The 11204-nt window shown below is 36.1% G+C and overlaps 1 long non-coding RNA gene across 1 annotated transcript; it reads right to left on the reverse strand.

Moving 5' to 3' along the window:
* Positions 1-9895: 9895 nt before the first annotated feature.
* On the reverse strand, positions 9896-10494 carry LOC106664064. Its single transcript, XR_001340130.2, has 4 exons — positions 10459-10494; positions 10310-10390; positions 10151-10238; positions 9896-10077 (listed from the first exon to the last, which is right to left on the reverse strand). It is a non-coding gene; the product is annotated as an uncharacterized LOC106664064 (long non-coding RNA).
* Positions 10495-11204: the final 710 nt, after the last annotated feature.

Genomic DNA, 11204 nt, shown 5'->3' on the forward strand with positions numbered 1-11204 from the left:
AAGGTTAATTCGAAATCGAAAAAGGTTAATTTGAAGTAAAAAAGAATTACTTGAAGTAAAAAAAGTTAATTTCAAATTGACAAAAGTTAATTTGAAGTTAAAACGGGTTAATTTGAAGTTAAAATGGTTAATTTGAAATTATAAAAGGTTAATTTGAAGTTAAAAATGAGTCAAATTGAAGTAAAAAAAGTGTTAATTTGTATTTAAAAATGGATAATTTGAGATGAACACGGGTTAATTGTAAGTTAAAAATGGTTAATTCGACGTTAAAAAGGTTATTTTGAAGTTAATTGACGGGTATAGATCGTCAATCCTGCGGAACTACTAACGAAGGAAAACGGTTTTCCAAATTAAATTAAATTGACGAAGAAATCTGTTAGATTTCTTGAATTCGGAGAAAAAGACCAAACTAATAAATTGCTTTGTACAACTGATGTGACTTTTATTGTGATCTCCAGGGTGCATTATTGCTTACTCTAGCTGGGAAGGTCTGGTATGTCAGACGCTTTTGTCATTTCATCTTTGGCGTGTATGTGTGATTTACATGAAGTCAGATTTATAAGACAGACAGGCCAACCCAGTGAGTACAGGCAGGCAAAAATGGTCGCCAACTACCAAATGAAAACCAAGAAAGGTTTGAAAAATAAAAATGTCCTCATTGCTATTTCGCTGGACGTTCTTCCTCCACACTTTGAACACTACATTTGTTTTGAGTTCCGTTGGGTTGAAAAGTCGAGGCAGGCTGAAAAATCAATACTGCGTCTCGTTTTTTTTATATAAAAATCTCGGAACGACACGTCCCGTTTTCCCGGCAAACGTAAATACCTGTTGCCCAACGGGAATGCCGTCGTAAAGTGAAACTGTGAAGGAAAGGGGGAAGGAAAAATAAAATAAAAAAGTGGTGTCTTGTTAAAAAGATGTAACCTCGTTTGAGTTTTCCTACGAGAATTTAAAGAAATAAACTTTCTTCCTTATATTTTACACAAACAAAAGTAAATAATTTTCTTACACATGGCTATTCAAATTTACATATTGTTGAAAATTCACGAATTTGATGTGATTTTTCTAATATGTTCATCACCCTACCCAGCATTAAATAAAGGTCATACCTACCGGTTGTGAACACCAATTTAATATTTTAACAAAATTTGGGTAATTTTTGTTCACTAGCAAAACGAAGCTTTCCTGGCTTAAAAACACCTACAGGATTGAGTTTTCTAGGTTTGACCTAAACTTCTCAGGCAGATGGGAAATTCCAAGGTTTTCTAAATATTGATGAATAACTCTGCCTTTATGAGGTCATCCAGAAATGGAAAATCCCTGCCAATCCATGATCCCTGGTGTGAGAGATATATTCCTCGATAAATTCATGGACATAACGGACTGCGTTAAGTTAGCCTTCTACAGTGTGGAATCCAGTTCATCCTCCAGGGTAAATCCCAGCCCGGACCATTACACCGCCTCCTCCAAACTGCACTGAAGGGAGCACGAACTGGGGCATTGTACGCATCTCCTGTTCTTGGAAGACTCTTCGGCTCCTGCTATCAATATGCAGACAGAAACGCCACTCTTCAGTAAACAAACAGCATTCCAATCCGTGTTCTCTTCTAGGCGCTCGCTGCACCATATTCTGCTGAGTTGCTGGTGACGGGCTGTTGCTGCAGGTTATCTCAAAGTGGCATCCGATTGGCCCTGCCAAAACATCTTGTCCTTCGTTTAAGACCTGGCAGGCACTATGGAAAGGGTTCCCTCTTGCAGCAATGACAATATTTCTGTCCTCCCTTAGCGTCGAGATCAACAGGCATCCACTGGCACTTCCAGTCTCTCGGAGCTAAGCCCGGGAGACCACGTTCTGGACGCCAACTGCCTATGCGATTTCCACTTGCTGTCGTATTCTCACAATAATATAATAATAGAACTTCTGGTTCAAGATGGTGTCTTGTCATGGTTGTAGAAAATAGAACTGGATTAAAATGAATAAAAGAGGAAAACAGGTGTTTGTTTACAAAATGAATAATCTTCATGTTTACTGTTTTTTAATTAAATCCATTATAAAAAATGAGGATTAACATATGTTTGATTTTGGTTCGTATTTTCTATTTTGTTTTATCCAACTAACAAGAATATATCGGCTAATTTAATTAAAATTAACAGAGCAAGAATAAATTACAAATATCCCTATTTATTTTTGATCGGTGTACAATGGAGTGTAACTGTTTTGGTATTTTTTTGGCCAATCTTAACAATGTTTTTCGGATTGACCTTCATTAGGCCATTCGATAAATTTATTCCACGATTTTCACCCGAACTGGACCGATATCCATTCTATAATCCTGATAATCTATGAGGCAGTGAATTTTTAATTGTTTTCTACGTTGGACGGCACAATTCGTTTCATTTTCCTGATCTGAGGAGCTTTAATATTAATAGCTCATTCCAAAATATTTTCCCTAGATTTTCCCCTGAACTGGTCGTGTAAACATTATATAATAATGGTAATCTATAAGGCAGAGAGTTTTGATTTGTTTTCTCGTTCAAATGCGGCCACTAACTTGATGGATTTTTTGGATTGAGTTTTATTAGTTCATTTGGAAATTTTTTCCTTGTATTTCACCCGAACTGGATCGAGTAAACGTCCACTAACATTGACCATCTAAGAAGCAGTGGATTTTGTTTCACATTATGGGCACGTTTGACGACAGAATTGGATGGATTTTTTGGACTGAGCTGGATGGATATTTTTACAGAATTATCCTCTTGACTTTTTGGAACCTTTCGGAAATATAACCACTGAACAATACCGCCATCCTCATCAACATCATGTCATCAAAACGTTCTAACCTACAACTATCCAGCCCTTACAATCCCAAAAATCTCCCAAGTACTGCTAATAGTCATTGATACTTTTTAAGACATCCTATAAGCCGGCTATCGTACAGATTCATGGGTAACCCAAGGTCTTAGAAGTCATCCTGTTCTCAGTATACACGAGAGACATTCTAACCTTTCTGAAACTATCCTTACCACCCATTTTGAAAATGAACTTTGGGGTCTATCCCAACGTTCTGACCTCCAATTACCCAATCTTTACATTCCAAAATCCTCCGAAACATCGGCAATGCACCTTAAATGATTTAAGAGCAATAATCTGCGCATGGATGTAAGTGAATAATCAAACCTTCAACCAAGGAGTTTCGATATTTTTCTACTTGGCTAGTGATCAAAGCATTTTGACTGTTTCAGCCGTTCTCTTCGATGCTTTCAGGGGGAAAATACAATAATTGTGTACCCTATGTAAATATTTAAGTAAAATATGGTTTCGGGAGGAGGAAATGCAATACAAAACAGGTTGTATTATATAAGAAGAAAACCTTCGAGCCGGGGATTTCTAAAGGGAAATTTTCCTTGACGCAATTTCGCTCCTTAGGGGACACAAAAGTAATCCCTTTAGAAATACGAGGTTTATTTTTCGTGCGGAAAATTATAAAATCACAATAAATAAGTAAATTTTATCATAAAAAATAAAAATGTGTGGTGATTAATGACCGTCAATCGATAATTATTCAGAAATCGTGAGATGCGGTCTGGTGTGATAGGTTTCAGAAAAACATTTTCTTTATCGTGCCAACGTTTCGATCTTTATTGAGATCATCTTCAGGGCTCAAAGTGTTTGTCTTCTGTGTAATTGTGCCATTCTTGCGTGTCGTGTTATTGACTCTCAACCTCTTTGAGCCCTGAAGATGATCTCAATAAAGATCGAAACGTTGGCACGATAAAGAAAATGTTTTTCTGAAACGTATCACACCAGACCGCATCTCGCGATTTCTGAATAATAAAAAATAGAATGGACCAGTTTTAAGCATGTCTTTAGGCAAAATTGGTTGTTTGGCACGTCAATAAAACTAGTTTCTACCTATCTATATTTTAATTTATTTTATTTATTTATATCTACCTAAAAAAAAAAATCTACCTAAATTTATTTATTTTATATCTACCTAACTATATTTTAATTATTTCACTTAATTATTCTTTTTATCTAAGGTCTTGGTTGAGATGAGAAAGAATGTCACGAGCAGGATTCGAACCCACGACCTTTGGCTCAATACGGCGCTGCTCTAACCACTTGAGCATTTGTGACTTTCAATCCACTCGGAAACAAACTCCTCATCTCAACCTACAACCTTTGGAATTTTCCCTTTTTTTGGGATCTGTTCGAATGGATCGAAGTCACGCTAGCTCAAGCGGTTAGAGCAGAGGCGTATTGCGCCGAAAGTCGTGGGTTCGAATCCCGCTCGTGACACTAGCTTTTTCATCACAACCAAGACCTTACATAAAAATTATAATTAATTGAAATAATCAATAGGTCAATTATGACTGCTAAACATATATGGATTAATATATGTTAATTTTATAAATTATTACTTAACAAAAAAAATTGTTTTCCCCTGTAACAAAGAAACAAACAGATCCGACAGCTTAACGCAAATTACTCGCGCAGTTATCCTATCTATAATTTCTAACGATAGTCCATAAATGACAATTTATTTATTTTTATGACCATTAAACCGTAACAATGTAAAGTTTTTTGTTTAATATTTTATTACGTAGAAGAAAAGGGGTGTTTGCGTAAGATGGTGATTTCCGCCCCTAAAGAGTTGCTTTTTTCCTCATTGACCACTGGCTGCACGGATCGATTTGAAACTTACCTCGCTTTTATGAAACTTTATATACAGTTTTATTTTTTTCCTATTATTAACCTTTTCCTATTAAAACAGAACAGGTGCATTTTTTACACAAAAAAATGAAAGCGTTTTTTGCACTATTTCCGTTTTAATAATTAAAAATGCAAAATATAACCATTTTTAATTAAAGTGTTTCTTATATAATGTACTAGTTGTATTTTTCGACGCACCATAAGAAAATCATGCACCACGTGGTTATAAAGGGTGCCCTTTGAAGATGGCCTGACTGAAATTCCGTTGAACCAATGACGCAAAAACAAAGAAAATATACGTGGTTAATATTTTTAGTCTAGCTGAAAAATGTTTACCTTTTTTTGGAGAAAAATTGTACAGAGTACCGCAGACCTGGTTCAACTTCAAAATTTCCCTGTACATCTGATAGATCATTTTAAAGGATTTTTCACGCTGAAAACAATAGTGCAATCGGATTTAAATTGGTCAAAAAAAAAAAAAAGATAAAAAGTTTTACAAAACGCATTTCGTTTGTTTCGTTGTTAATTCCAATAATTTGCTTCTTCACTAAAGCAAATGTTAATTGTCTTTATTGTTTACGTTCTGTCATTGCTTGTCGAACTCGCTTTAGGAGAGTAGATCTTAATTCCTCGAAGTAAATAAATAGTACCTATTCGTCACATTCAGTATTCTATTCAAAATGAACCGAAGAGGATTTTTTCCGATCAACAGGGAGTTGATATGTACGTCTGTTTACTGATAGTGGTGTATTGCGCGTGGTGCAGTCCGACTTGTACTCCCAGAAATTTCCTGATCGCCCCAGAGAAAACCATAAAATGTTCATTCGTCTTGCCTGCAATATAAGAAGGTACGGATCAGTTGCTCGTCCATCACCAAGAAACAGGCAGCGTTGTTTCGACGAGGAGCTGAATATTTTACTGTGTTAAATCCATTATGTTTAGTGGCCTGATTGTCCAAATTTCTGCTTTCAATGAATTATTCTTTTTATGTAAGGTCTTGGTTGAAATGAAAACGCTAGTGTTACGGGGGAGGGGGATCGAATCCAGCCGAAGGTCGTGGGTTCGAATCCCGCTCGTGACACTAGTGTTTTCATTTCAACCAAGTCCTTACATAAAAAGAATAAATTTACTGTATGTTCTCTCCGAAATGTTGGAAGTGTTTTAGGTTTTTCAAAAAATAAAATTAGAGATTTACTCCAGACTTACAATTTTAAGCCTCATCTTGTCCAGGGACTTCGGGACTCTGATTATGACAGGCGTCTAACGTTACTTCCACAAATGTCGATTTAGGATGCTGAAGAAAACGTTCGTACATACATCTAATGGACTGACGAATCCGAGTTAACAGCCTTGTAATTTTCGAATGTGGGAAAATCCGAGAATTTCGTACAGTATCAACATTTGGTGTGGAATTCTCGGAAATAAATTAATCGGGCCTTATTTCTACGAAAATAATTTAAATGGTGCTCAGTTCCTCAATTATTGAGGAAGGTTTTACCAACACTATTAGATGATATTCCTCTGCAATAACGACAAAGAACGATTATCCAGCTTGATGGATGCCCCGCAGGTGAAACGTTTGAATAGTCACTTCCGGGATAGGTGGACCATATGGCCTGATCTGTTGGCCTCTCGTCACAAGATTTAACTACACTTAACTATTTTCTGGAGGAACATTTAAAAACAGTGTCTACCCCAATCATAACACAGCACCCTCAGTTGAAGAACTGCGACAAAGGATAGAAAATGCTTCTCAATCCATCTCCCCTGAATTTATCGCTCTGAGCACCGGTGCATAGTGGTTAAAAAGAGCAAATCTTAGTCTCTTTACGCAAGGCAGGCAGTTCGAACATGAAACTTGATTAATAATTAGCAAACCAAATGAGTGTGTTTTTTGCCATAACTTTGTCATTTTTTTACCAATTTAAAATCCGATTGCACCCTTGTTTTCAGCGTAAAAAAAATTCTTTAAAATGATGTGTCGGGATGTATAGGGTCCTATATGAAATTTTGAACTGGGCCTGTTGTACCCTGTATAATTTTTCTCCAAGAAAGGTACAAATTTGAAACGACTAAAAAATATAAAGCAGGTATTTTTTATATCACCCTTGGTTCAAGAGAAATTCAAGGAGACAAGGACACCCGGTATATGGTGTGGTGGAATTTTCGTATTTTTCTAATAAAAAATATACATTTTTTTTTCCCTATGGTGTGTACAAAAACGCACCAACCTTACATTCAAATATACAGGGCGAGTCATTTTTTGACGCACCATTGGAAAATCAACGCGGGTGCGTTTAAATCTGACTCGAGGCTTATTTCCTTTGATTAATACGTTAATAAAAGAAAGTGAGTCAGTTTTCGGTGCACCATTGGAAAATCAACGTTGGTGCGTCTAATCATGACTCGGCACATTTTATTTTGTTAGACTCGTACCAAAAAATAGGCGAGTCACTTTTCGACGCACCATTCGTTACAAATTAATTTTAGTAGGTTGGAAGGAAAATAAACAAAACCAATATTATTAAAACATTATTCAAACACAATGTAAAAATTAAAAAAATTCTTCACAAATTAATTTGATTAAGGTTTCAGAGTATTTTTTTCTGGTAAAGTAAAAAAATTAAATAAATATAACAATCCCCTTTTTTTCTGGTAAAGTAAAAAAAATTAAATAAATGTAACAATCTCCTTTGTTAGCAAATCAAAAATGTTCAAAATCATTATAATAATTGTTCGAACAGACCTCCATTTGCTGCAACACAGTAGCCTAGTCTATCGTAAAACGATGATCGGACGAAAAAAAATACTCTTAAACCTTAATCAGATTAATTTGTGAAGAATTTTTTTTAAATTTTTACATTGTGTTTGAATAATGTTTTAATAATATTGGTTTTGTTTATTTTCCTTCCAATCAAAACTAATTTGTAACGAATGGTGCGTCGAAAAGTGGTGACTCGCCTATTTTTTGGTACGAGACTAACAAAATAAAATGTACCGAGTCATAATTAGACGCACCAACCTTGATTTTCCTATGGTGCACCGAAAATTGACTCACTTTCTTTTATTAACGTATTAATCAAAGGAAATAAGCCTCGAGTCAGATTTAAACGCACCCGCGTTGATTTTCCAATGGTGCGTCAAAAAATGACTCACCCTGTATTCGGGTGTGTGAGAAAAAAAAACACAGACGACACTGTTTTTCCCTCCACTCACTTGTTAGGGGTAACTCTGTGTTCAACACTGATTACTTGATGTTGGGGGTTTTACATAGTTTCGTGATTAGTTCTCATACAGTCCGACTAAGTTAGAGTAGTGCTTTCAAGTGTCCAATATAAATAGCAACTACAAAAGCCAATTTAGCTGGAGAACTGTTGACACTGTTTTTCCCTCCATTCACTTGTTAGGGTAACACTGTGGTCAGCATTGATTACAGGATGTTGGGGTTTTTACATAGTTTCGTGATTAGTTCTCATACAGTTCGACTAAGAGTAGTGCTTTCAAGTGTTTTTCCATTGTAAGTAGAAACTACAAAAGCCAATTTAGCTGTAGAACCGTTGACACTGTTTTTCCCTGTTCCCTTTTTTGGGTAACACCGATTCCCGGATATGAGATCGTTCCTTAGTCTGGTGCTTAGTTTTTATTTAGTTCAGTCTTCCTAAAAGTAGTACGTTAAAATAAATAGTAAAACACGACGTTACACAGATACAATAACAGCAACCCAACATAGTCCAATATATAGGTCACCGGCAGACCTTAAGATGAAATCTGTCAATTTTAAATTCCTTGTTGAGCTCTCGATACGGTCTACGTTCGAGGACAATAACCAAGAAAATTCCACCTTTACCACTCCGTTTCCCTTACAATAAACTGGATGAAGTCTAAAAGTAAGGTTTGGACTGATGCCCTCCTTTATGTAATCTAAACGTTCCTTTTGTATTTGAATTTGAATAAATAATTTTTTTAAAGCCCAGAGCGACGGTTAATCGTTAAGCTGGGAGATAAAATCCGATGATTGCGGATTTATTAATTAAAAGTCAAGGTGAGGGAGGCGAATATTTACCGGCGGATGGTCCGTTATAGGCCAATTATACGAGATATGCGTTTCAGGAGGAGCGAATTGCTACAACGGGAGCTGTTAATTGAACAGACACGAGTGGGAATGAATAGAGGTGCATAGAAAAAGAAGAGGCGGTGTTTAACCCACAACGAGTTCGTGTGATTTATTTTCCCATTTTCATTAACGCCGGCGGGCGGGGGTTTAAAACATTACGTGATTACCCTGCAAATCCTAATTGTCAGCTCGGCATCACATCAGCGGTTTTCGGAATGTTTCAAAGTCCTGCCATCGCCATATTTTTGATCATTTATATTCGCCCTTCTGTCACACTAAGCCGTTTTAGATGTTTGTCGATGTACCCCAAGCGATTTTAACCCCTGTTGCGCTCAGTTTAACAAAAGGGAAAACATGTAATTTTATTCCGACATAAACTTATTTTTAAAACTATAATCGGGGCCAGGGCAGAATTATTCACCTTCGGGGCAAACTTGGATCAGTCGAATTTTAGTAAAATCTGTCCACATTCCAATAAGCCTTTAGGCCTGGCAGAATGCGTATAATTAATAAAGTCGAAAAAGAAACCTTCTCAAAAGACAGAAGAAGGATGAGGAAAAAAGTCGCACGTGGTAAGTAGGGTGGAATGTGTGGAGATATAAAAGGCATGTCGATCTAGGAGGCACGGTTAACATCAACGGAGAAGGTTATAATTTGATAATTAATGACCAATGAATAAAACTATAATAGTTATTTAATTAGTTGTATTTAATAAATTCACATTGTACCAATATATTACATGTTATAAACAACTTTATTAAGTGAATTCACTAATTTCGTGGTCCGCTTGACCAATTAATATATTACAATTAATTAAGGTTTTTAGTTGAGATAAAAAAGTCAATGGCACGAGCGGGATTCGAATATGTCAATGGCAAAAAGGAGGGAAAATTCAAAAGATACGGTTGAGATGGGAAGTTGGTGTCCGAGTGGATCGAGGTCACGTTAGCTCAAGTGGTAGAGCAGCGGAGTATCAAGCCGAAGATCGTGGGTTCGAATCCTGCTCATGCAATTGACTTTTTTATCTCAACTAAAAACCTTAATTAATTGTAATTTATTAAGTGATTTAGAAGGTATCGGTGGCAAACACCTGAAAAGGTTAAAATATGTTTACTAAACAAACAACCTCATAAAATAGTACATCTCTATGCCTAACAGACTGTATAATTGATAAAGCCGAGAAGGACACCTTCTCATAAGACAAGAGAAGAAGATGGAAAAAGTTGAGAAGTAGAATGTGTTGTGAGGTCTGGAAGACAACATAATAAAAGTGTATTAATTATCATTGCATCTATATATTAAATTTTAGTAAATAAACTTACTAAGGGGAGGTGAAGTGGTGGCTACAATGCGACGTGAGTTCTCTCAGTGTAGAAAACATGACGATCTAGGAGGCACGGTTACAAACAACTGGGAACATTATAATTTGTTAATTAGTGACCAGTGAATTAAACTAATGTAGTATTAGAAACTAGGTGTACCAATTAACATTATACCCATGAATGTGAGGTACAGGGTGCCCTTTTCAATGGCTCGGCTGAATTTCTCTTTAACGAATGATGCTATAAAAAACAAATTTAAATAATAAAAAACGTCCTTGATATGTTTTAATCCAGTTTCAAATTTTTACCTTTTTTTTGGAGAAAAATTATACAGGGTACAACAGGCCCAGTTCAAGTTCAACATTTCAAATACGACCCTATGCATCCTGAAAAATATTTTAAACGATTTTTTACGTTGAAAACAATGGTGTAATCAGATTTTCAATTGGTCAAAAAATGACAAATGTATGACAAACAGTTAAAAGACTCGTTTGGTTTGTTATTTATTAATTATATTTCATGTTAGAACATTGCGTAAAGGTACAAAGATTTGCTCTTTTTAACCACTCAGATGCTTAGAGCGATAGATTCAGGGGAGATGAATTGACAAGCATTTTCTATCCTTTGTCGCAGTTCTTCAACTGAGGTTGCTGTGCTATGATTGGGGTAGGAACTATTTTTTTACTTGGCCCCGCAGAAAATTGTCAAGTGGGGTCAAATGTAGTGACCGAGGGGGCCAACAGACCAGACCATGAGGTCGTATCAACCTACCAAACAACGTCTCACCTGTGGGGCATCCATCAAGCTGGATAATCATTCTTTGTCGTTATTGCAGAGGAACATCATCTAATAGTGTTGGTAAAACCTTCCTCAAAAATTGACGAACCGAAAACATTTAAATTATTTTCGTAGAAATAAGACACGATTGATTTATTCTGTCAAGACCACACCAAACGTTGATAAGGTGAACCACCTGATGATGACAAAAGTTCGAAATTCTCGGATTTTCCTCTGCCCACGTTCGCAAATTACAACGGTTTTTTATGCCATTAGA

This window comes from Cimex lectularius, unplaced genomic scaffold (genome assembly GCF_000648675.2).
Source record: "Cimex lectularius strain Harlan isolate CLEC.00 unplaced genomic scaffold, Clec_2.1 scaffold378, whole genome shotgun sequence".
NCBI lineage: Eukaryota > Metazoa > Arthropoda > Insecta > Hemiptera > Cimicidae > Cimex > Cimex lectularius.